Raw genomic sequence first — 25,284 nt, forward strand, 5'->3', positions numbered from 1 at the left:
GTGCTTCTCCCATAGTAGTAGTGCCTATAAAGGACAATGAAAGAGCTGTCTGTATATGCATTGACATGCATCAGGCAAATAAAGCAATTGATTGAGAACGACATCCAGGGCTGTACACTGCTTACATGATAACAGAATTGAATGGTGCCAAGGTTTATTCTTGACTTGATTTAAACAAAGGTTATCATCAGATGGAACTTGAAGAAAGCTGCAGGTACGTTACAACCTTTCTGCACATGTCGGTTTGCTTAGATACAAGAGACTTTGGGGCAGATTTAAGATCCCCTAGCACCACCTTAGTGCCACCATAGCGTCATTTTTTTGACGCTAAGGTACTGCTAAAGTGACATTTTCCTCGTTCCATATTTACAAAGTTGCATTTCTGCCACTTTGTAAACCCTTGTGCCGCATTATGCCTGCGTCAGGCATAATGTATGCAAGGGGGGGCGTTCCCCCATTAAGGGGGCCGAGAAAATGGAGCAAGGAAAACTAAAAGATTTCCTTGTGCCATTTCTTACCGCACTTTTAATACCTGCTCAGAGCAGGCGTTAAAAGGGGGCATACCATTACTTATATGGGTCCCTATGTACTCTGCATGAGTAGCACCAAAATGTTGCTGCTACTCCTGCAGAGTACACCAATAGCATTAAAAAAAGACGCTATTGCATCCTACCCTGCACCATGGTGCGCCGTATTTTAAATACAAAAGAAATCTGCCCCTTTGTTTTGGTGTATCATCGCATGCAGAACTTTTCCAAGACATCTTTTGACGAGTCATACAATCTGTTGTGAATCCATTAGATTATAGCAATGAATTGTAGCTTTCCGAGTTACACAGCAGGAACACCATAGAGCTCCCACACAAGTGTGTCAGTCACTCAGTGATGCAGGTTTAACTTTGAATGCGGACAAGTATGAGTTCAAAAAGACAAAATTTTAATTATTTGGTCATATCTTTTCTGATGGGGGTATGACACCTGACCCTGCAAAAGTACAACCTTTGTCAAATGCCGACTCCTCCCCCCCCTCACAATGTGTTTCAATGGTACGTTCTTTTCTTTGCATGGCATGTTACTGTTCAATAGACCTCCACGACTTTGCCACTGTTAGTGCTCCACTACGAGAGTTGATGAAGAAAAAAGTTTCTTTCCAATGGTCAAAAAAATGTGAGAAAACCTTTAAGAGAATCAAACATGCCACTGAAAATGGTACTGAAATGGCATACTTCAATCCAAAACTTCATCCGGAGGTTGTGGTTCACGCTAGCCCAGTGGGGTTAGGTGCTGTCCTTGCACAGCTTAGTGGAAGCCCAAATGCTCAATGGCTTATTGTAGCCAATGTTAGTAGAAGTTTGTTCAAACAGAACATGTTTACTCATAATCTGAGAAACAAAGTTTGGCTATGGTATTGGCTTGTGAACGTTTCCATGTATTCCTGTATGGAAAGCCTTTTATGCTGGTAACTGATTGTAAGGACATGCCTCCTTGGCATGATTACCCCCTGACTTTTTGCCTTTGCTGATGCCAAGTTATGATTTGAAAGTGTGCTGAGGCCTGCTAACCAGGCCCCAGCACCAGTGTTCTTTCCCTAACACTGTACCTTTGTTTCCACAATTGGCACACCCTGGCATCCAGGTAAGTCCATTGTAACAGGTACCCCTGGTACCAAGGGCCCTGATGCCAGGGGAGGTCTCTAAGGGCTGCAGCATGTCTTACGCCACCCTGGGGACCCCTCACTTAGCACAGACACACTGCTTGCCAGCTTGTGTGTGCTGGTGGGGAGAAAATGACTAAGTCGACATGGCACTCCCCTCAGGGTGCCATGCCAACCTCACACTGCCTTTGGCATATATAAGTCACCCCTCTAGCAGGCCTTACAGCCCTAAGGCAGGGTGCACTATACCATAGGTGAGGGCATAGGTGCATGAACACTATGCCCCTACAGTGTCTAAACAAAACCTTAGACATTGTAAGTGCAGGGTAGCCATAAGAGTATATGGTCTGGCCGTCTGTCAAACACGAACTCCCCAGCACCATAATGGCTACACTGAAAACTGGGAAGTTTGGTATCAAACTTCTCAGCACAATAAATGCACACTGATGCCAGTGTACATTTTATTGTGAAATACACCCCTTCTTAGAGATGCCCCCTGAAAACGTACCCGACTTCCAGTGTGGGCTGACTTGTTTTGCCAGCCTGCCACACACCAGACATGTTGCTGGCCACATGGGGAGAGTGCCTTTGTCACTCGGTGGCTATAACAAAGCCTGTACTGGGTGGAGGTGCTTCTCACCTCCCCCTGCAGTAACTGTGACACCTGGCGGTGAGCCTCAAAGGCTCACCCCCTTTGTTACAGCGCCCCAGGGCACTCCAGCTAGTGGAGATGCACGGCCCCACTTTTGGCGGCAAGGCCGGAGGAGGTAATGAGAAAAACAAGGAGGAGTCACTGGCCAGTCAGGACAGCCCCTAAGGTGTCCTGAGCTGAGGTGACTCTGACTTTTAGAAATCCTCCATCTTGCAGATGGAGGATTCCCCCAATAGGATTAGGGATGTGCCCCCCTCCCCTCAAGGAGGAGGCACAAAGAGGGTGTAGCCACCCTCAGGGCTAGTAGCCATTGGCTACTAACCCCCCAGACCTAAACACACCCCTAAATGGAGTATTTAGGGGCTCCCAGAACCTATCAAGATAGATTCCTGCAACCTGAAGACGAAGAAGGACTGCTGACCTGAAAGCCCTGCAGAGAAGACGGTGACACCAACTGCTTTGGCCCCAGCCCTACCGGCCTGTCTCCACACACCAAGAAAAACTGCAACAGCGACGAGTCCTCCAGGGTCCAGCGACCTCTGAAGCCTCAGAGGACTACCCTGCATCTAAAAGGACCAAGAACTCCCGAGGACAGCGGCTCTGCTCCAAAGAAGAAACAACTTTGCAACAAAGAAACAAACTTTAAAGGACTGCACGTTTCCCGCCGGAAGCGTGAGACTTTCCACTCTGCACCCGATGCCCCCGGCTCGACCTGCGGAGAACCAACACTACAGGGAGGACTCTCCGGCGACTGCGACCCTGTGAGTAGCCAGAGTTGACCCCTGAGCCCCCCCAGCGACGCCTGCAGAGCGAATCCAGAGGCTCCCCCTGACCGCGTCTGCCTGCTTCTAAGATCCCGACGCCTGGTAAAGACACTGCACCCGCAGCCCCCAGGACCTGAAGGATCTGACCTCCAGTGCAGAAGCGACCCCCAGGTGGCCCTCTCCCTTGCCCAGGTGGTGGCTACCCCGAGGAGCCCCCCCCCCTTGCCTGCCTGCTTCGCTGAAGAGACCCCTGGGTCTCCCATTGAAACCTATTGCAAACCCGACGCCTGTTTGCACTCTGCACCCAGCCGCCCCGTGCCGCTGAGGGTGTACTTTTTGTGCTGACTTGAGTCCCCCCCCGGTGCCCTACAAAACCCCCCTGGTCTGCCCTCCGAAGACGCGGGTACTTACCTGCTGGCAGACTGGAACCGGGGCACCCCCTTCTCCATTGAAGCCTATGCGTTTTGGAAACCACTTTGACCTCTGCACCTGACCGGCCCTGAGCTGCTGCTGTGGTAACTTTGGGGTTGCCCTGAAAACCCCACGGTGGGCTACCTTGGACCCAACTTTGAACCCTGTAGGTGGTTTACTTACCTGCAAAACTAACAAATACTTACCTCCCCCAGGAACTGTTGAAAATTGTACTGTCTAGTTTTAAAATAGCTTATTGCCATTTTTGTGAAAACTGTACATGCTATTTTGCTGATTCAAAGTTCCTATGATACCTGAGTGAAATACCTTTCATTTAAAGTATTGATTGTAAATCTTGAACCTGTGGTTCTTAAAATAAACTAAGAAAATATATTTTTCTATATAAAAAACCTATTGGCCTGGAATTGTCTTTGAGTGTGTGTTCCTTATTTATTGCCTGTGTGTGTACAACAAATGCTTAACACTACCCTCTAATAAGCCTACTGCTCGACCACACTACCACAAAATAGAGCATTAGAATTATCTCTTTTTGCCACTATCTTACCTCTAAGGGGAACCCTTGGACTCTGTGCATGCTATTTCTTACTTTGAAATAGTATATACAGAGCCAACTTCCTACATTGGTGGATCAGCGGTGGGGTACAAGACTTTGCATTTGCTGGACTACTCAGCCAATACCTGATCACACGACTAAATTCCAAAAATTGTCATTTGAAACAGATTTTTGAAATTTGAGCAATTTTTCTAAATTTTTTAAAGTCCTGCTGGGCCTTGTGTTAGTCCCTGTTAGCATTTCTTTTAGAGTTTAAAAGTTTTTTAAAAAAAAGCTTGAATTAAGTTCTAGAGATAGTTTCAGAGTCTTAAAATGTATTCCAACTTTTAGAAACATAGGGGGTCATTACAACCCTGGCGGACGGTGTTAAAGCGGCGGTAATAGCGCAAACAGGCCAGCGGAACAAAAAAGGGAATCATGACCGTGGCGGAAACCGCCAACATAGACAGCCACTTTAACACTCAGACCGCCACAAGCAGCGCGGAGGTCACTGCCAACAGACAGGCGGAAGACAATGTACTGCCCACAGTATCACAACCCCCCAATCCGCCACCTTTTCCGGGGCGGATTCACCGTGGATAAAAACACGGCGGAAACAGCTTTTGCAATGGGAAAACGTTCACCTTCTACACATCCCACGAGGAAGGAGGACACCATGGAGCCGGAATTACAAATCCTACCTGCCCTTGTCTTCCTGCTCATTTACGAACACCAGCAACGGCGGCGCCGAAGACAACGGTGAGTACTGCACCTACGACATAGGGGAGGGGGAGGCAAAAGTCACAGACACACATGCAACACCCCCACCCCCACCCTAACCCTCGCACATTACAACACACACACCAATGCATTTCCCAAATCATAGGGACAACCCACAACCCCCCCGGAAGAATGCAAAGACCAAAGGAAATCCGTTCAAAAATTGTAATGTATCAAAATACAGTTACCAAATATATACAGATATATATACACATTCCAGCTCTTATACATTCTGAGAAGTAGTGCAGGTATGCACATATCAATGTCCGTGCACCACTGGGCCAAAAATGCATGGGCGAGGCCCACATTAGATACCTGTCCACAAACGGAGAGAACACTGCTGGGGCATCAGATAGAAATACAACAGGCACCTCAGGGGGAAGGGAAGGGGGAGGGCACCTCAGCCGGATGACAGTACCACGCCAGATCCACGACAGGGCTCCATGCTCACTGTTCCATCCTGGGGAGTGCAAAGCCACAGTCTCTCAAGTCTCTATAGTGATTGGGTTGCCCACTGTTCCATCTTGGGGAGTGCAAAGCCACAGTCTCTCAAGTGGATGACAGTCTCCACTGGTTCTGTAGGTGGACTGGTGCCCAGAGTGCTTCATCCTGTTAAGGACAGACGGAGTGGATGCATGTCTCCATTGGTTCTGGAGGGGGAATGGTGCCCACACTGCATCAGGCTCCCCATGACGCTTCCTGTTCCGTCACTGTCCCAGCTGTACATGGGATAACGATGCTTCATGTGGCGGTGTTTTCATTCTTCAGCGGTGCTCTCCCCTGTTCAGCGGTGCTTTGCCATGTTCAGCAGTCTTCACCATGGCGGTGAGTTCCTTGTTCAGTGTTGCTTTGCCATGGCGGTCTCTGACCTGTTCAGCGGTTCTCTGCCCTGTTCAGCGGTGCTTTGCCATGGCGGTCTCTGACCTGTTCAGCGGTTCTCTGCCCTTTTCAGCGGTGCTGTGCCATGCCGGTCTCTGACCTGTTCAGCGGTTCTCTGCCCTGTTCAGCGGTGCTTTGCCATGGCGGTCTCTGACCTGTGCATTGGTGTGTGGCATGACGGTCCCTCATTGCCCAGCGGGGCTGTGGCTGCCGGGGCCCTCCTGGGCACTGACTCCGGCGGTGGTCTCCTGACCAGTGACGTTACTCCTGCTCTCCTGGGCACTGACTCCGGCGGTGGTCTCCTGACCAGTGACGATACTCCTGCCCTCCTGGGCAATGACTCCGGCGGTGGTCTCCTGACCAGTGACGATACTCCTGCCCTCCTGGGCACTGACTCCGGCGGTGGTCTCCTGACCAGTGACAATACTCCTGCCCTCCTGGGCAATGACTCCGGCGGTGGTCTCCTGACCAGTGACGATACTCCTGCCCTCCTGGGCACTGACTCCAGCGGTGGTCTCCTGACCAGTGACGACGGTGCTGGCGGTGGCGTCCTGTCCACCGGGGAGGATGGCGCCCTCCTCCGCCGTGCTGCTCTTACCAGACTGCACAGACTTCTTCTGGCACTTCACAACCTTTGGAGGAGTCACAGCTGACTCTGCAATCCCCCTGGGACCCTTGTGAGCAGTTTTTCGGCCAGGAGTCTTCACCCTGTCCCGTTGGCCACTTTCCAACTTGAGATGCTTTACAGGGGGTGGACTGGCAGTGCTTTGGCTCCGTGTCACACTGCCTGCCCTGGTGGCCGGTGCACTCCACACACCTTGAACACGCACCACTGGTACTGGAGTCTTTTTGGCTGAGGCGCTACTACGTGGCTTATAAATTGGAGGGGCGGGGGTGGGGGCAAAGAGGTCAACGTTGCTGAGGGAGAGTTTCTGATGAACACTGGGATGGGTAGCTGGAGAGGGTCTGGGAGTGGAGGAAGAGGAGGAGGTTGAAGGAGGTGTCACTTTAGGTGTTTTGGGTGCAGGTGCAGGTACTGGAGGCTGTCGTGAGGTGGATGGATGTTGGGTGTGTGGGTGCCCGCGTTTGCGTACTTTGGGAGGGGGCGTCGCAGACACACTGGGAGAAGACACAGGGGACGTGTAAATGGTAGTGGGGGTGGTGAGTGCAGGTGAGCGGGGTGTGGTGCTGGGTGTTCTGGTGCGACTCCTAGTGCCTGTAGATGTACTACATGCAGGTGAGAGTGTAGATGAGACTGGGAGGGGGGAGGGAGACGATGAGGAGGGGGACACAGTGGAGGCAGTGGATGTTGCTGTGTCTGTATGTGTGTGATGCTTGTGTGAGTGCCTGTGGGATGTGTGGTGCCTATGTTTGCCTGAGCTACTTTTGTGTGTTGAGGTGTATGTATGCTTGTCTGATGGTGTGCTTGGGATAGACTGGGGTACAGGGGATTGGGTCTGGGTGGAGGAAGTTGGAGGGGGAGGCTAGACACAGGGACAATGGCTGCCATCAGTGCTGAGGCCAGAGATTGCAGGGTTCGATGAAGGACAGCCTGACCAGAATGAATGCCCTCCAGGAATGCATTACCGTGTTGCAACTCCCTTTCTATACCCTGGATGGCATTCACAATGGTAGACTGCCCAACAGTGAGTGACCTGAGGAGGTCAATGGCCTCCTCACTGAGGGCAGCAGGGGTGACAGGGGCAGGGGCTGAGGTGCCTGGGGCGAAGGTGATGCCCACCCTCCTGGGTGAGCGGGCACGGGGCGAATGCTGAGGGGCAGCTGGGAGGGCGGTGCTGGTAGGGGAGGTGTCGGCTGTACCTGTAGAAGTGGTGGGCACAGATGGTGCCGCCACCACAAGGGAGCTCCCATCGGCGGACGAGTCCGTGTCGCTGTTTGGTGATCCGGTGACCGTCGTGAAGCTCCCCTCGCCCTCAGTCCCACTGGTGCATTCTGAGTCCGTGGTGTGGCCCTCCATGGCCATGTGGGATGCAGCTCCCTCGTACTCCGGTGCCACTGTACCTCCGCCTGATGATGCTGATGCACAAAAGAACAGGGAGAGCACAGAAGGGGGGGGGGACAGAAGAAAAAGAGGTTGAGTGCATGGCTAACCGCTACTGTTGGCGGACAATACAGACACAGCAGCCCCCTGCACTACGCCGTGCTCTAGGCCTCTACAGCTGCAATTCCTGGGATCTGGCCTACATCGCTATGGTGGACATCTTCACACATGGATGCCACAGGGGCATGTATTCCTGTACTTGGCACTCTACTGAGGTGGGGTGGAGTGGAACATGGCATGCATTACGGAGGGGCCTAGCCTACGGAAGTCGCCCTGGCCTAGGGAAACCCACAGCCCTCCTCCCCCACCCAGACCCCTCAACTGCGCGCAAAGTCCCCAGAATGAGGGTGTACTCACCCCCTTGTGTCTGCTGTGATGCCCTCAAGCTCCCATCCAACTCCGGGTAGGCCACCGCCAGGATCCGGAACATCAGGGGGGTCATGGTGTAACAGGCACCCCTCCCACGTTGGGAGGCCATCCCCAGCTGAGCCTCTGCCGTCTTCTTGCTCCAGCGGCGAATGTCCTCCCATCTTTTACGGCAGTGGGTGCCCCATCTCTGGTGGACCCCCAGGGTCCGGACGTCCTTGGCGATGGCATGCCAAATGTCCTTCTTCTGGTGGGCGCTGACCTACATGACATGCACAGGGGAAGAAGAGAAGTCATTACCAACTGCGCCGTCAAAGTGAGTGGCCCACATCCCTACCCTTGCCATGTGGCACATGCATTCACACTCATTCATGTTCCCTGAACTCTGCCCCCTTCCCTCTTACAACCAGCCCTCTCCACACAGGCATAGCCCATACAACGTACTCCCTGGGTACTTACCTGTTGGTCTGGAGGACCGTAGAGTAGCGTGTACTGGGGGAGGACCCCGTCTACTAGCTTCTCCAACTCCTGAGCAGTGAAGGCAGGGGCCCTTTCCCCAGACGCAGCAGCCATTGTCTCTTCCAGACCGAGGTCAGCAGCACTTGCAGTGTAGGTCCTCTCCTGTCGAAGATCAGGTATCGAGTGATTGAACAGATAGAAAATGGCGGTCACGTCCGCGGCGGTGCGTATCATCACCGCCGGCGCAATTCATCATTGGCTCCTGGGACCCATAGGGTCCAATGTTAACCAATGCAGCATTGCGCTGCGGTCTACGACCGCCTACAGCGACGGTGTACAACGCCAGCGCAGTTACTTCACATCCCATTGTCCCAGTTTAGAGGTCAGGCAGCCGCCATTTCAGGGGCCCACATGGCTTCATTGACTACTGCGTCACACATACCTAGGCCTACACTCGACACACATACAGGAAGATTTTTGTCTTTGGTGTCGTGTTCTGTGTATCTGTGGGTACATACCTGGGATTTTGTTGAGTCTGTGGTCGCTGTTGTCCTTCCTAGGCACCGTCAGCTGGGACATTTGAGAAGATGGCGGAATCCTCCACTGTACCGACCGCTGGTGGACCTGTTGACAATGGAGGAGCGACATTTGATCATCACCTACAGGTTTGACCGTGCCACTATCCAGGAACTATGTACCCAGTTGAAGCCCGACCTGATGTCAGCAATCCTGCCAAGGAGCTACATCGTTTTCCCTCAGGTGGAGGATTTGGCTACTGTTAAAGGTGACTTCTATGCCCTTGGACATATCCCCAACATCATAGGTGCTATTGATGGGACCCATGTAGCTTTGGTCCCCCCCCACAGGAGTTAACAGGTGTACAGGAACAGGAAGAGTTATTATTCGATGAATGTACAGATGGTCTGTTTGGCAGACCAGTACATCTCGCAGGTAAATGCAATGTTCCCTGGCTCAGTGCATGACGCCTACATCCTGCGGAATAGCAGCATCCCTTATATGATGGTTCAACTCCAGAGGCACAGTGTGTGGCTATTAGGGGACTCTGGTTACCCCAACCTGTCCTGGCTATTGACCCCAGTGAGGAATCCCAGGACCAGGGCAGAGGAACGCTACAATGAGGCCCATAGGCGGACTGGGAGGGTGATCGAACGCACCTTCGGCCTCCTGAAGGCCAGGTTCAGGTGCCTCCATATGACAGGTGGTTCCCTATTCTACTCACCAAAGAAGGTGAGCCAGATTATCATCGCCTGCTCAATGCTTCACAAGCTTTGCGACGCCGGGTGCCTTTTCAGCAGAAGGATGGTCCAGATGACGGTGTTGTGGCAGCTGTGGAGCCTGTGGACAGTGATGAGGATGACGCTGAGGAAGAAGACATAGACAACAGGGAGTCAGTCATCCAGCAATATTTCCAGTGACACACAGGTGAGAACAGTTTTCTTTTTACCATTACATTCATTTTCACACTTCTACCACTATCCTGTCTGTCATTTCATAGCAGTATTTGGTCACTGAGTTGTACCTTTCCATTACGGTTTCACAGGTATGGTTACCAACGTGTGTCATCTGCTTGCATACTTCAAGGACTTGTGATGTGTGACATAGGTATGTTGTCTTTACAATTGGAAACGCATTTTGACACTGTCATTGATTATACATATTTACCAAATCACAGACTGACTCCAGATTGTTTTGTGGTTCAAGGGTGTTTATTTAAGTGCCCAAATATGGAGGGGGGTAGTAATATGGTGATGGGGGACGGTGGAGGAATGTCCATGGCGGAGTCCAGTCTATTAGTCTCACAGGTGCACTGCCCATATGGGCATAGGAATTGGAGCTGGGGCAGTTTCATTATGGACAGGGTAACAAAGTGGGACAGTGGTTTGACAATCAGGGTGGTCTTATTTCCTGGCGGGGGTCTTGCCTGGATCTCAGGGACCGCTTGCGTGGTGGTTGTCCGTCTGCAGGGGGTGGGGTGCTGGTGTGGTGGTCCTGTGGCGGGGCGTCCTGTCCACTAGCGCCGGCAGAGGTGGTGGGCAGTTCATCGTCCTGGCTAGTGTCAGGGGCCCCTTGGAGTGCCACGGTGTCCCTCATGGTCTTTTGTATGTCCTTCAGCACCCCTACGATGGTGCCCAGGGCGGAGCTGATGGTTCTGAGCTCCTCCCTGAACCCCAAATACTGCTCCTCCTGCAGGCGCTGGGTCTCCTGAAACTTGTCCAGGACCGACGCCATCGTCTCCTGGGAGTGGTGGTATGCTCCCATGATGGAGGAGAGGGCCTCGTGGAGAGTGGGTTCCCTTGGCCTGTCCGCCCCCTGTCGCACAACAGCCCTCCCAGTTCCCCTGTGTTCCTGTGACTCTGTCCCCTGGACCGTGTGCCCACTACCACTGCCCCCAGGTCCCTGTTGTTGTTGGGGTGGTGGGTTATCCTGGGTTCCCTGTAGTGGTGGACACACCGCTGATTGACATGTCCTGGGGACGGAGGTATGGGCCCGCTGGGTGGGTGCTGTGCTGGTGTTACCAGAGGGTGGAAAGTCAGTGTTGGGCTGTGCCTGTGCAAGGGGAACCGACTGTCCCGAGGCCCACGATGGTCCGGGCTGGTCATCAGGATCCAGTAGGGCAGAGCTGCTGTCGTCACTGTGGGCCTCTTCTGTGGGTGGAGTGGAGTTGTCTGGACCCTCCGGTGTGGTGACGTTCCTTAGTGGTCCTGCAGGGATATAAGAGCTTGATTATTGCATGTGTGTGTGTAATGGTGTGCAATGGCTGGGTGTTTGTGTACCCCAGTGCAAGCATTCCTGTGTGTGGGTTTGTGGGATGATGGTTAGGGGATTGTTCTGGGTATGTGCAGTGAGCATGCTTTGGTGAGGGGTGACCATGCTTAGTTGTGTCATGCAGGGCTTGGTGTTGGGATGAGTGGATTGTGTTATTAGGACATTAGTGAGGAGTGTGAGTGTTAGGGGAGGGAGTGAGGGTGGGGGTGTGTGATAGCATGCAGGTAGGGTGGGGGATATGATAGTTGAGATTTGACTTACCACTGTCCATTCCTCCACCGACTCCTCCGAGGCCCTCTGGATGCATGATGGTCAAGACTTGCTCCTCCCATGTTGTTAGTTGTGGGGGAGGAGGTGGGAGTCCGCCGCCAGTCCGCTGTACCGCGATGTTGTGCCTGGAGAACACTGAACGCACCTTCCCCCGTGGGCCGTTCCACCTCTTCCTGATGTCCTTCCAATTTCTTGGATGTTGTCCCACAGCGTTGACCCTGTCGACGATTCTTTGCCATAGCTCCATCTTCCTGGCTATGGATGTGTGCTGCACCTGTGAGCCAAATAGCTGTGGCTCTACCCGTAGGATTTCCTCCGCCATGACCCTGAGCTCCTCCTCGGTAAACCGGGGATGTCTTTGGCGTGACATGGGGTGGTGTAGGTGATGTGTGGGGTGGTGTAAGTGTTGATGTGTGTGTTGATGTGTAGTGGTGTGTGGTGTTTTGTGCGTGTAATGTTGTATGGGTGATGGTGTTGTGTGCCTCTGTGTTGTGGGGTTCTCAGTTGCTGTGCTCTCTGTCTATCTGGTCTTCTTTCTGTACTTTTGGTCGTAGGGGTTTGTGGGTGTGTGTTTTATATTGTGTTGGGTGTGTGGGAGTGGTGTTTGTATGTGTATCAGGTGTGTGTATTTCGAAATGTCCAATGTGGCGGTGTTTTGGAGATGTGTGTGTATTTTGAGCGCGGCGGTGTGTACCGCCAATGGAATACCGCGGTTGAAAGACCGCCGCGTGGATTCGTGTGTTGTGATAGTGTGGGCGTATTTCTGTTGGCGTGGCGGTGGAGGTTTTGTTTTCACCAGTTTAACACTGACCTTTGGTGTGGCGGAGTTGTGTGGGTGTCTGTATTTCGGCGGATTCTGAGATGTGGGTCATAATAGCTGTAGCGGAATTCCGCGGCTGCGGCGGTGTTTTGGCGGTCTTCTGCACGGCGGTAAGCGGCTTTTACCGCCAATGTTGTAATGAGGGCCATAATGTCTGCTGCAGAAGAGATAGTGATGGAACTCAACCTCACCCCTTACCTGCATCTTAGGATGTCAGAGTTAGTGTCTCTGTTCAAAATCAAAAAGATAAAGACTGGTTCAAACCCTACCAAAGTACAGCTCCAGGAGCTTTTGGCAGAGTTTGCTAAAAACAACCCTCTGATGAGATCTTCACAGAGGGCGAAGCTAGTCATGTGGAGGATTTCCCACCTCCAGTCCTAGATAGGGAGCCCAGGGTTTCTCAAACCCTGTCTCCACAAGTGATAGTCAGAGATGTTGCTTCTCTCACAGGAGAGTCCAACAGCTCTGGAAGCATTGAGGGCAGCCTCAATGAAGATGACCTCCTGCTAGCCAGGTTGGCCAAACGATTGGCTTTGGAAAGACAGATCCTAGCCATAGAAAGGGAAAGACAAGAGATGGGCTTAGGTCCCATCAATGGTGGCAGCAACATAAATAGGGTCAGAGATTCTCCTGACATGTTGAAAATCCCTAAAGGGATTGTAACTCATCATCATCATCATCACACGCCTTTATTCGGCTAAAAGCCATAAAAGGAAAATACAATCAAGCATTACAAAAAGCACATTATTCCAGCAACAATTAATATTCACTTAAATACTAAAATCAGACTGTCTAGATACTGGCCAAATGTTAGTCTTAGAAGCAATAAATAACAATCAATTACAATATTACATTTTTATAAACCATTAAAATTAAAAATTAAAAATTTAAAGATTTAAAAATTTGCCTCCCGGCCATCAGGCACTTATTTGCTTAACTAAGGGAGGATTATTTGATCAATTAAGTAAAAAAAAAAATAAGTAACTAGATCTACAAGCTAGTTCCATAAGTGTCTGATGACAATTCTAAAAAAAACTTAAAAATCCTCCTGATAACTACAGACCTTGTGCTAAGGGGCAAAATAATTTTATAATTCATGTTCTTCCCAAGCATTACCAATATCCCCTGGGCTAAATACATCCTTAGCTGAATGTATAACCAGAGTCCATTGGATTACAGAAGATGGCTCCCATTTATCATTTTGAGGACCGTGGATTAACTGTGGGGGTTTAGTCTGAGTTGAAGCGCCTAGAGCCTCAGGCCAGCCTTGTCTCTGATAAATGAGATTGCTAGTAAAAACCGGCTTAAACCAAAAACAACATATGGCATAGTACTAGATCTCAAGAATCTAGCTGCTTCATTATAATTCCTGATTCCAACGTTCCTGCAAATAGGTCGAATCCATTTCCTCCTTGGTTTATCATAAGCTTTGCAGTTCAAAAGTACATGATCCGTCGTTTCAGAGGTCTCCATATTACACAGCCCACAAGTCACCTCATGTCTTCTCCCATTCGAGGGGCCCCATTTAGAAGTAAAAGCCCTAACCTGGAGAGTCCCATATCGGAACTTCATAAATAAAACTTTTGCTCGCCTAGGATGGACAGTATCTATCCATTCCTCAGCTCTCGGTAATGGTTTGATATCCAGGAAACTTAAGGTTAGTCTACCTAAGTCCTTGCTGTAGAGAGGGCTGTTTAGAGTGGAGTCCCAAAATACTTGTTTTAGTCGAATCTTTGATTGTATTGTGAGTGTATGCGGTTCTTCCCAATAGGATTTCAGCCCTAGATTGTAAAAGCATTGCCTTATATAGTGGAGCCATGGAAGGGAGATAGCCTTATCCAAGACCATAATCTCGATTAGTGCTTGCCTATATTGGATCAATTCAGGAGTTGTCCATAGTCTACACCAGTAAAGCAAGGGCCTCAGGGCTGCCAATTTACCTATTTTTTTCATATTAATATCATAGGTAAGAGGAATCAGTGGAGTAGATAGAGGGAGACCCAGTACCCCCCTCATAAAATTATTTTCCTGGGTAACCAGTGGTGTTAGATTTGTAAATCCCGAGAGTTCAGCTCCATATAAAGCAGCAGCCTGTGCTTTGCACCTATAGATCTCAAATACTGGTGAAACAATGCTAGATCTAGAACATTTATAGTTTTACTAATCGCCATGGAACTATGAACTAAGGAGATAGCAGCTTTATAGACGTGCGGTGCCCATGACAACTTGGCATCAAGCAGTATCCCTAGATAGTTTAAGTTTTTGACTCGTTCCAATGACTGCCCTCTAATCCTAATGTTTCTCTTGAGTGCTTTATGGGGGTTAACAGTCAGGTATTTGGTCTTAATTGTGTTTATCTCTAGTCCCTTCATACTGCAGTACTCACTAAATTTATCTAATAGGGTTTGCAAGCCCATGGGAGTTTGTGATAATAAGATGGTATCATCTGCAAAAAGGAGGGCAGGAACTGGATCACCGTTCAATCTTGGCGAGCCATGGTTACTTTGTTTCAAATGTTTAACCAGGTCATTAACATATAATGAGAAAAGGGTTGGGGCAAGCACACAACCCTGTCTCACCCCCTTCTTGATAGGTATTGGGTCTGTCAACTCTCCCTTTGGACCCCACCGAACCTTTGCAAATGTATTTTCATGTAACCTCTCTAGTTGGCACAGGAGGTTCCCCGGGATGCCCTGTTTCCCTAGTGCTCCCCATAAGGAGTCTCTTGGCACCAGATCAAAGGCCGCACGCAGATCCACAAACGCGATATAGAGGTGACCCTTCCTTAGTCTAGTATATTTCCACATTATTGTCAATAGCCTAAAGGCCTGATCGACCGTACTCGTCTGCTGTCTAAAGCCTGCTTGGTATATAGTCAATATGCTGTTTTCTTCTATCCAGCTCCTAATTCTATTCAGCAATTGTCTAGCATAAATTTTTTGCATAACATCTATGAGGCTGATTGGTCTATAGTTCCCAGGATCTTCCCTGGATCCTTTTTTGTAGACTGGAATTATTTCTGTCCCTTTCTATGTCTCAGGCACTAGACCTCCCCTTGCTATAGCGTTACTTAAAAGATTTATATAAGGTGTCCAAATTTCTATACTATGTTTAAACATATATCCCGGGATCTTATCCAAACCGGGGGCTTTTCCTGGCTTGATTGCTTTGATGGCATTCACCGTCTCCTCCAGACTAAATTGTAACTCGGGTAAGATACCCCAAGTAGCTAGGGTTTTATGCTTGGAGGGATAGAAATCAAGACTGGGGGGATCAGAGTAAAGGTATGTAAAATGATTAACCCATGTTTTGGGATCTATATGATGATCTTTATTAAATATCCCCACTTTGCTGCCGTGGGTAACTATTTTCCAGAAGATCCCAGCGTCATTACTTTTTGCTGCTTCCAGCAGGTCTTGCCATTTTTGATCCTCCCAGTTACTTTGGGCAGTTGCCAGTATTTTCTTGTAGCAGGCCCTTGCCTGTTGTACAGCTAGTTGATTTTTTTGCTTTAGAGCCTCTATCAGTACTCTTCTCCTCTCCCTGCATTTGATAGTATACCATGGATTACTTGGGGTGGTTTGCTGCGTCCCGCGCGGCGGGAGAGCTGTAGAATTTTAAAGGGCTCCTGCCCCTGGACACACCTCTTGAAGCGCTTCCCGCGACGGCGGGAGCGCTGTAGAATTTTAAAGGGCTCCTGCCCCTGGACACACCTCTTGACGCGCTTCCCGCGACGGCGGGAGCGCTGTAGAATTCTAAAGGGCTCCTGCCCCTGGACACACCTCTTGACGCGCTTCGCTTGTAACTAAATATGAAGATGGTGATGACATCACCAAATGGTTCACATCTTTTGAGAGGGCTTGTGCAACCAGAAAAGTAAACAGATCTCACTGGGGTGCTCTCCTTTGGGAAATGTTCACTGGAAAGTGTAGGGATAGACTCCTCACACTCTCTGGAAAAATGCAGAATCCTATGACCTCATGAAGGCTACCCTGATTGAGGGCTTTGGATTCTCAATTGAGGAGTACAGGATTAGGTTCAGGGGGGGTCAAAAATCCTCGAGCCAGACCTGGGTTGATTATGTTGACTTCTCAGTCAAAACACTGGGCAGTGGTGTAAATGATTATGATGGGCTGTACAATTTATTTGTGAAAGAACACCTGTTAAGTATTTGTTTCAATGATAAACTGCATCAGCATCTGGTAGATCTAGGACCAATTTCTCCCCAAGAATTGGGAAAGAAGGCGGACCATTGGGTCAAGACTAGGGTGACCAAGACTTCCACAGGGGGTGACCAAAAGAAAGGGGTCACAAAGACTCCCCAGGGGAAGAGTGTTGAGACATCCAAGGGAAAAAGTAAAGAGTCTTCTACAGGGCCCCAAAAACCTGCTCAGGAGGGAGGGTCCAAAGCCTCTTCACAATCCAATTTTGGGTACAAGGGTAAAAACTTTGATCCCAAAAAGGCCTGGTGTCGTAGCTGTAATCAGCAGGGACACCAAACTGGAGACAAGGCCTGTCCCAAGAAAGGTTCCACTTCAAACTCTACTCCAGCTAGCACTGGAATAGCCAGTCTCCAGGTGGGATCAACAGTGTGCCCAGAGCAAATCAGGGTTCACACTGAAGCTACATTAGTCTCTGAGGGTGGGATGGACTTAGCCACACTGGCTGCCTGGCCCCCTAACATGCAAAAATACAGGCAGCAGCTCTTAATTAATGGGACTAGTGTAGAAGGCCTGAGGGATACATGTGCCAGTGTCACCATGGTGACAGAGAAACTGGTTTCCCCTGGTCAGTACCTGGCTGGACAAACTTATCCAGTCACCAACGCTGACAAACAGACTAAAGTACATCCCATGGCTATGGTAACTTTAGAGTGGGGAGGGGTCAATGGCCTGAAACAGGTGGTGGTCTCCTCAAATATCCCTGTAGACTGTTTGCTTGGAAATGACCTGGAGTCCTCAGCATGGGCTGAGGTAGAACTCAAAACTCATGCAGCCATGCTGGGTATCCCTGAACTGGTGTGTCAAGACAAGGGCACAGTGCAAGGCTCAGGGTGAAAAGTGGTGTTGGAGCCTGGAATAATGGTCCAACCCTCCAAGAGGAAAGGAAAGAAGACTGGGGAACCAGCTTCAACACAACAAAAGAAAAAGAACCTCTCTTCCCAGGAAGAAGTTCTGCCCTCTGAGGGAACTGAGCCGATGGAGTTGGAACCTTATCAGGTTGAGCTCCTAGTCCCAGGGGGACCCAATAAGGGAACAGTTGTGTAAGGGACAGGAAACCTGTCCCTCTCTTGAAGGCCTTAGGCAGCAAGCTGCTGAAGAGACCAAAGGAAAAATCACTGGAACACATAGAGTCTATTGGGAAGATGGACTCCTCTACACTGAGGCAAGAGATCCCAAACCTGGTGCAACGAGGAGAGTGGTAGTGCCTCAGGAGTTTAGGAAGTTCATTCTGACCTTAGCTCATGATATTCCACTTGCTGGGCATTTGGGACAAACCAAGACTTGGGAAAGGTTAGTTAACCATTTCTATTGGCCCAACATGTCCCAGAAGGTAAAGGAGTTTTGTGTCTCCTGTGCCACCTGTCAAGCCAGTGGTAAGACAGGTGGACACACAAAGGCCCCCCTCATTCCACTTCCAGTGGTGGGGGTCCCCTTTGAAAGAGTGGGTGTGGACATAGTGGGTCCACTTGAACTTCCCACAGCCTCAGGGAACCAATTCATACTAGTAGTAGTGGATCATGCTACTAGATACCATGAAGCAATTCCCCTTAGGTCCACTACTGCCCCTGCAGTAGCTAAAGCACTCATTGGTATCTTTACCAGAGTGGGATTTCCTAAGGAGGTGGTGTTTGACAGGGGTACCAACTTCATGTCAGCATACCTGAAACATATGTGGAATGAGTGTGGGGTGACTTACAAATCCACCACACCATACCATCCACAAACCAATGGCCTTGTAGAAAGATTTAACAAGACATTGAAAGGCATGATCATGGGGCTCCCTGAAAAGCTCAGAAGGAGATGGGATGTCCTCTTGCCATGTCTGCTTTTCGCCTACAGAGAGGTGCCTCAGAAGGGAGTGGGGTTTTCCCCCTTTGAACTTCTGTTTGGCCATCCTGTCAGGGGACCATTAGCTCTTATAAAAGAAGGCTGGGAGAAGCCTCTTCTTGAGCCTAAACAAGACATAGTGGACTATGTACTAGGCCTACGTTTCAGGATGGCAGAGTACATGGAAAAGGCAAGCAAAAACCTTGAGGCCAGCCAACAACTCCAGAAGATGTAGTATGACCAAAAGGCTGCTATGGTTGAGTTTCAGCCAGGGCAGAAAGTCTGGGTTCTGGAGCCTGTGGCTCCCTGGGTACTTCAGGACAGGTGGAGTGGCCCTTACCCAGTGCTAGAAAGAAAGAGTCAGGTCACCTACCTGGTAGACCTAAGCACTAGCAGGACCCCCAAAAGGGTGATCCATGTGAACCGCCTCAAACTCTTTCATGACAGGGCAGATGTGAATCTGTTGATGGTAACAGATGAGGACCAGGAAGCTGAGAGTGAACCTCTCCCTGATCTCCTCTCCACAGACCCTAAAGATGGCTCAGTAGATGGAGTGATCTATTCAGACACCCTCTCTGTCAGACAGTCTGACCAAGTTAAGGAAAGCATCAGAGTGGAAGTCCACAAGATGCTAGAATTGGGAGTCATTGAGCACTCCGACAGCCCCTGGGCTAGCCCAGTGGTCTTAGTCCCCAAACCTCACACCAAAGATGGAAAGAGAGAGATGAGGTTTTGTGTGGACTACAGAGGACTTAATTCTGTCCCCAAGACAGATGCTCACCCCATTCCAAGGGCAGATGAATTGACTTACAAACTAGGTGCTGCCAGATACTTAAGTACCTTTGACTTGACAGCAGGGTACTGGCAAATCAAAATGGCACCAGGAGCAAAAGAAAAGACAGCATTCTCCACACCTGATGCACACTATCAGTTTACTGTTATGCCCTTTGGTTTAAAGAATGCCCCTGCCACCTTCCAAAGGTTGGTGAATCAAGTCCTTGCTGGCTTGGAGTCCTTTAGTGCAGCTTATCTTGACGATAGATATTGCTGTCTTTAGCTCCAGCTGGCAGGATCACCTGGTCCACCTGAAGAAGGTTTTGAAGGCCCTGCAAGCAGCAGGCCTCTCTATCAAGGCATCCAAATGTCAGATAGGGCAGGGAACTGTGGTTTACTTGGGACACCTTGTAGGTGGAGGCCAAGTTCAGCCACTCTAGCCCAAGATCCAGACTATTCTGGACTGGGCAGCTCCAAAAACCCAGACTCAAGTCAGGGCATTCCTTGGCTTGACTGGGTACTACAGGGGGTTTGTGAAGGGATATGGATCAATAGTGACACCCCTCACAGAACTTACCTCCAAGAAAATGCCCAAGAAGGTAAACTGGACTGTAGAATGCCAACAGGCCTTTGACACCCTGAAACAAGCTATGTGCACAGCACCAGTTCTAAAAGCTCCAGATTACTCCAAGCAGTTCATTGTGCAGACTGATGCCTCTGAACATGGGATAGGGGCAGTTTTGTCCCAAACAAATGATGATGACCTTGACCAGCCTGTTGCTTTCATTAGCAGGAGGTTACTCCCCAGGGAGCAGCGTTGGAGTGCCATTGAGAGGGAGGCCTTTGCTGTGGTTTGGTCCCTAAAGAAGCTGAGACCATACCTCTTTGGTACTCACTTTGTAGTTCAAACTTATCACAGACCTCTCAGATGGCTAATGCAAATGAAAGGTGAAAATCTAAAACTGTTGAGGTGGTCCATCTCCCTACAGGGAATGGACTTTATAGTGGAACACAGACCTGGCACTGCCCATGCCAATGCAGATGGCCTTTCCAGGTTCTTCCACTTAGAAAATGAAGACTCTCTTGGGAAAGGTTAGTCTCATCCTCTTTCGTTTGGGGGGGGAGGGGTTGTGTAAGGAAATGCCTCCTTGGCATGGTTACCCCCTGACTTTTTGCCTTTGCTGATGCCAAGTTATGATTTGAAAGTGTGCTGAGGCCTGCTAACCAGGCCCCAGCACCAGTGTTCTTTCCCTAAAACTGTACCTTTGTTTCCACAATTGGCACACCCTGGCATCCAGGTAAGTCCCTTGTGACTGGTACCCCTGGTACCAAGGGCCCTGATGCCAGGGAAGGTCTCTAAGGGCTGCAGCATGTCTTATGCCACCCTGGGGACCCCTCACTCAGCACAGACACACTGCTTGCCAGCTTGTGTGTGCTGGTGGGGAGAAAATGACTAAATCGACATGGCACTCCCCTCAGGGTGCCATGCCAACCTCACACTGCCTTTGGCATAGATAAGTCACCCCTCTAGCAGGCCTTACAGCCCTAAGACAGGGTGCACTATACCATAGGTGAGGGCATAGGTGCATGAGCAATATGCCCCTACAGTGTCTAAACAAAACCTTAGACATTGTAAGTGCAGGGTAGCCATAAGAGTATATGGTCTGGGAGTCTGTCAAACACGAACTCCCCAGCACCATAATGGCAACACTGAAAACTGGGAAGTTTGGTATCAAACTTCTCAGCACAATAAATGCACACTGATGCCAGTGTACATTTTATTGTGAAATACACCCCAGAGGGCATCTTAGAGGTGCCCCCTGAAAACGTACCCGACTTCCAGTGTGGGCTGACTTGTTTTGCCAGCCTGCCACACACCAGATATGTTGCTGGCCACATGGGGAGAGTGCCTTTGTCACTCTGTGGCTAGTAACAAAGCCTGTACTGGGTGGAGGTGCTTCTCACCTCCCCCTGCAGGAACTGTAACACCTGGCGGTGAGCCTCAAAGGCTCACCCCCTTTGTTACAGCACCCCAGGGCACTCCAGCTAGTGGAGATGCCCGCCCCCTCCGGCCACGGCCCCACGTTTGGCGGCAAGGCCGGAGGAGATAATGAGAAAAACAAGGAGGAGTCACTGGCCAGTCAGGACAGCCCCTAAGGTGTCCTGAGCTGAGGTGACTCTGACTTTTAGAAATCCTCCATCTTGCAGATGGAGGATTCCCCCAATAGGATTAGGGATGTGCCCCTTTCCCCTCAGGGAGGAGGCACAAAGAGGGTGTAGCCACCCTCAGGGCTAGTAGTCATTGGCTACTAACCCCCAGACCTAAACACACCCCTAAATTGAGTATTTAGGGGCTTCCAGAACCTAGCAAGATATATTCCTGCAACCTGAAGATGAAGAAGGACTGCTGACCTGAAATCCCTGCAGAGAAGACAGAGACACCAACTGCTTTGGCTCTAGCCCTACCGGCCTGTCTCCCACTTCAAGAAAAACTGCAACAGAGACGCATCCCCCAGGGTCCAGTGACCTCTGAAGCCTCAGAGAACTACCCTGCATCTAAAAGGACCAAGAACTCCCGAGGACAGCGGCTCTGCTACAAAGAAGAAACAACTTTGCAACAAAGAAACAAACTTTAAAGGACTGCACGTTTCCCGCCGGAAGCGTGAGACTTTCCACTCTGCACCCGACGCCCCCGGCTCGACCTGCGGAGAACCAACATTACAGGGAGGACTCCCCGGCGACTGCGACCCTGTGAGTAGCCAGAGTTGACCCCCCTGAGATCCCCCAGCGACGCCTGCAGAGGGAATCCAGAGGCTCCCCCTGACCGCGACTGCCTGCTTCTAAGAACCCAACGCCTGGTAAAGACACTGCACCCGCAGCCCCCAGGACCTGAAGGATCCGACCTCCAGTGCAGAAGCGACCCCCAGGTAGGCCTCTACCTTGCCCTGGTGGTGGCTACCCCGAGGAGCCCCCCCCCTTGCCTGCCTGCTTCGCTGAAGAGACCCCTGGGTCTCCTATTGAAACCTATTGCAAACCCGACACCTGTTTGCACTCTGCATCCGGCCGCCCCGTGCTGCTGAGGGTGTACTTTTTGTTCTGACTTGTGTCCCCCCCGGTGCCCTACAAAACCCCCCTGGTCTGCCCTCCGAAGACGCGGGTACTTACCTGCTGGCAGACTGGAACCGGGGCAACCCCTTCTCCATTGAAGCCTATGCGTTTTGGGCACCCCTTTGACCTCTGCACCTGACCGGCCCTGAGCTGCTGGTGTGGTAACTTTGGGGTTGCCCTGAACCCCCAACGGTGGGCTACCTTGGACCCAACTTTGAACCCTGTAAGTGCTTTACTTACCTGTGGACCTAACAAATACTTACCTCCCCCAGCAACTGTTGATTTTTTGCAGTGTCCATTTTTAAAATAGCTTATTGCCATTCTTGCCAAAACTGTACATCTATTGTGATGATTCAAAGTTCCTAAGATACCTGAGTGAAATACCTTTCATTTAAAGTATTGTTTGTAAATCTTGAACCTGTGGTTCTTAAAATAAACTAAGAAAATATATTTTTCTATATAAAAACCTATTGGCCTGGAATTTGTCTTTGAGTGTGTGTTCCTCATTTATTGCCTGTGTGTGTACAACAAATGCTTAACACTACCCTCTGATAAGCCTACTGCTCGACCACACTACCACAAAATAGAGCATTAGAATTATCTCTTTTTGCCACTATCTTACCTCTAAGGGGAACCCTTGGACTCTGTGCATACTATTTCTTACTTTGAAATAGTATATACAGAGCCAACTTCCTACACTGATCATCAAGCTTTTCTGGCCATCTTTGGTAATCAAAGAGCCGAGGGGCATCCTCGCATTGAACGATGGGGACTACGATTACAAGTGTACGATTATACAATTGTGCATTGTTCAGCATAGAATACTTTTGACTACTTCTCGAGAGTGCCTATGCAAGGTCACGGTAATCAATCCAAGATGGCTGAGGCCTACATTCATTTCATTGTAAAGTCAAGAAACCAGCTGCTGTATAATTAGCCCAGGTTATCACTGCCATGAGCCATGTTAGTGATCTGCTGGAGTTGAACAAACACACTTGACCTCTCAATAATGATGGTGAATATCAAACGTACAAAAATATCTAAGTTGAATTATCTATAACTCAAGAAGGAATTACACTGCAATGATCAAGAATCCTGATTCCGGAGAATTTGCTACAGAAAGTGATGGCAGTGGCTCACAAGGGACATTATGGTATTGTTGCCACAAAGAGAGCTCTCCGAGACAGAGGTTTGTTTCCATACTTGGATGAAAAAGTTGAGAAGGTACTCAAAGCATGCCACATAAACACTTGTCTGTCAACCAATGTCACTTAACATATTTTGAACATGTCAGAACTCTGTAGACATGCATGGAAGAGAATAGGCAATGATTTTTTTGGTATTCCTGAAAATGGACATCGTCTAATGGTCATTGTAGATGAATACTCACGTTTTCCTTTGGTTGAAGATATCTCATCCACAACTCATGAACAAGTAATTGAAGAACTTGATCGCATCTTTGCGACATGGGACATACCAGCCATTGTAAAATTTGACAATGGCCACCTATTATAATGTGGAGTTTCCACCTATTGTGGGTAATGGGGTAGATCATTGTACGTGCTCCATCCATAGTAGAATATGGGGTAGAAGGTTGTACATGTCACAATGATGTGGGTGTTCTGGGTGGTGAGGTCATTGGGGGTTCTGTGGCAGTTGGATTATTGTGAAGGTGCCTGAAATGACTGACACAGGTTGTTCATCTGCATTAAATCTTAAAGAAGACTTATTGATGTAGTGTTATGATTATAACACTTTTTCTGGAGATGAGGATGGATGTTCCAGGCATCCCACAGAGATGTACATGGAGTCCGACAGAGAATAACCGTGTCACCTTGATGAAGTAGTTACTTCAGCATTTGATCAAGCCTCTTTATTGGACAGTAAATGTTGGCAGTACACTGGTATAGGATTTACTTGGGAAGTAGTTTGAATCGATAAAGACTTAATTAAATCTTCCCAATTTGATTAGTGAGATCGGAAGCCCCAGCACTTCCAGCAAAATCTGTGGCCTGTATGTTTCTTCACAGGCATCACATTGCATTCAGCTTGTTTGTCTCAAGACCGTGTGACATGTACGTGCAGAGCAGGAGCTGACACGTGTGCCAGAAGGCATAGCCACGGCCTTGAGGCGTGTATTGAACTTTATGTAAGGGAACGTGCAAGCTTCCCAGTGTGACAGAAATGCAGTGATAGCCAAGAAGTAAAGGAAACCAGCACGCTAATCAGCAGAGCTATTACGTGGCTGAAGTGCTTGTGATTATCAAGGATTAAAGGAGACCACTGCGTTTGCCAGTGCGTTTTAAATAAAGGGAAAAAAATCCAGTGGCAATAAAGTTAGTCACAGCGGTATATTCTACATAAAAGAACTAGCTATACATATTTCCAGTAAATCTAACATGCAGTTGGGATCAACGTTAAAGTAAACACACAAATTCATTACTGTTATCCAGTATACAGCAGCTTCTCCTCATCCTTCTCGGTGCCTTTTGACTGCCCAAGTGCCAGCTACAAGTCTCAAAAACTGATCAGGTGAAAATGTCTATGTGTGGTAACTTTGGGCTTGCCCTGAACCCCCAACGGTGGGCTACCTTGGACCCAACTTTGACCCCTGTAAGTGCTTTACTTACCTGTGGACCTAACAAATACTTACCTCCCCCAGGAACTGTTGATTTTTGCAGTGTCCATTTTTAAAATAGCTTATTGCCATTCTTGCCAAAACTGTACATCTATTGTGATGATTCAAAGTTCCTAAAATACCTGAGTGAAATACCTTTCATTTAAAGTATTGTTTGTAAATCTTGAACCTGTGGTTCTTAAAATAAACTAAGAAATTATATTTTTCTATATAAAAACCTATTGTCCTGGAATTTGTCTTTGACTGTGTGTTCCTCAT

The sequence above is a fragment of the Pleurodeles waltl genome, chromosome 7 (genome assembly GCF_031143425.1).
Source record: "Pleurodeles waltl isolate 20211129_DDA chromosome 7, aPleWal1.hap1.20221129, whole genome shotgun sequence".
NCBI classification, from domain to species: Eukaryota; Metazoa; Chordata; class Amphibia; order Caudata; family Salamandridae; genus Pleurodeles; species Pleurodeles waltl.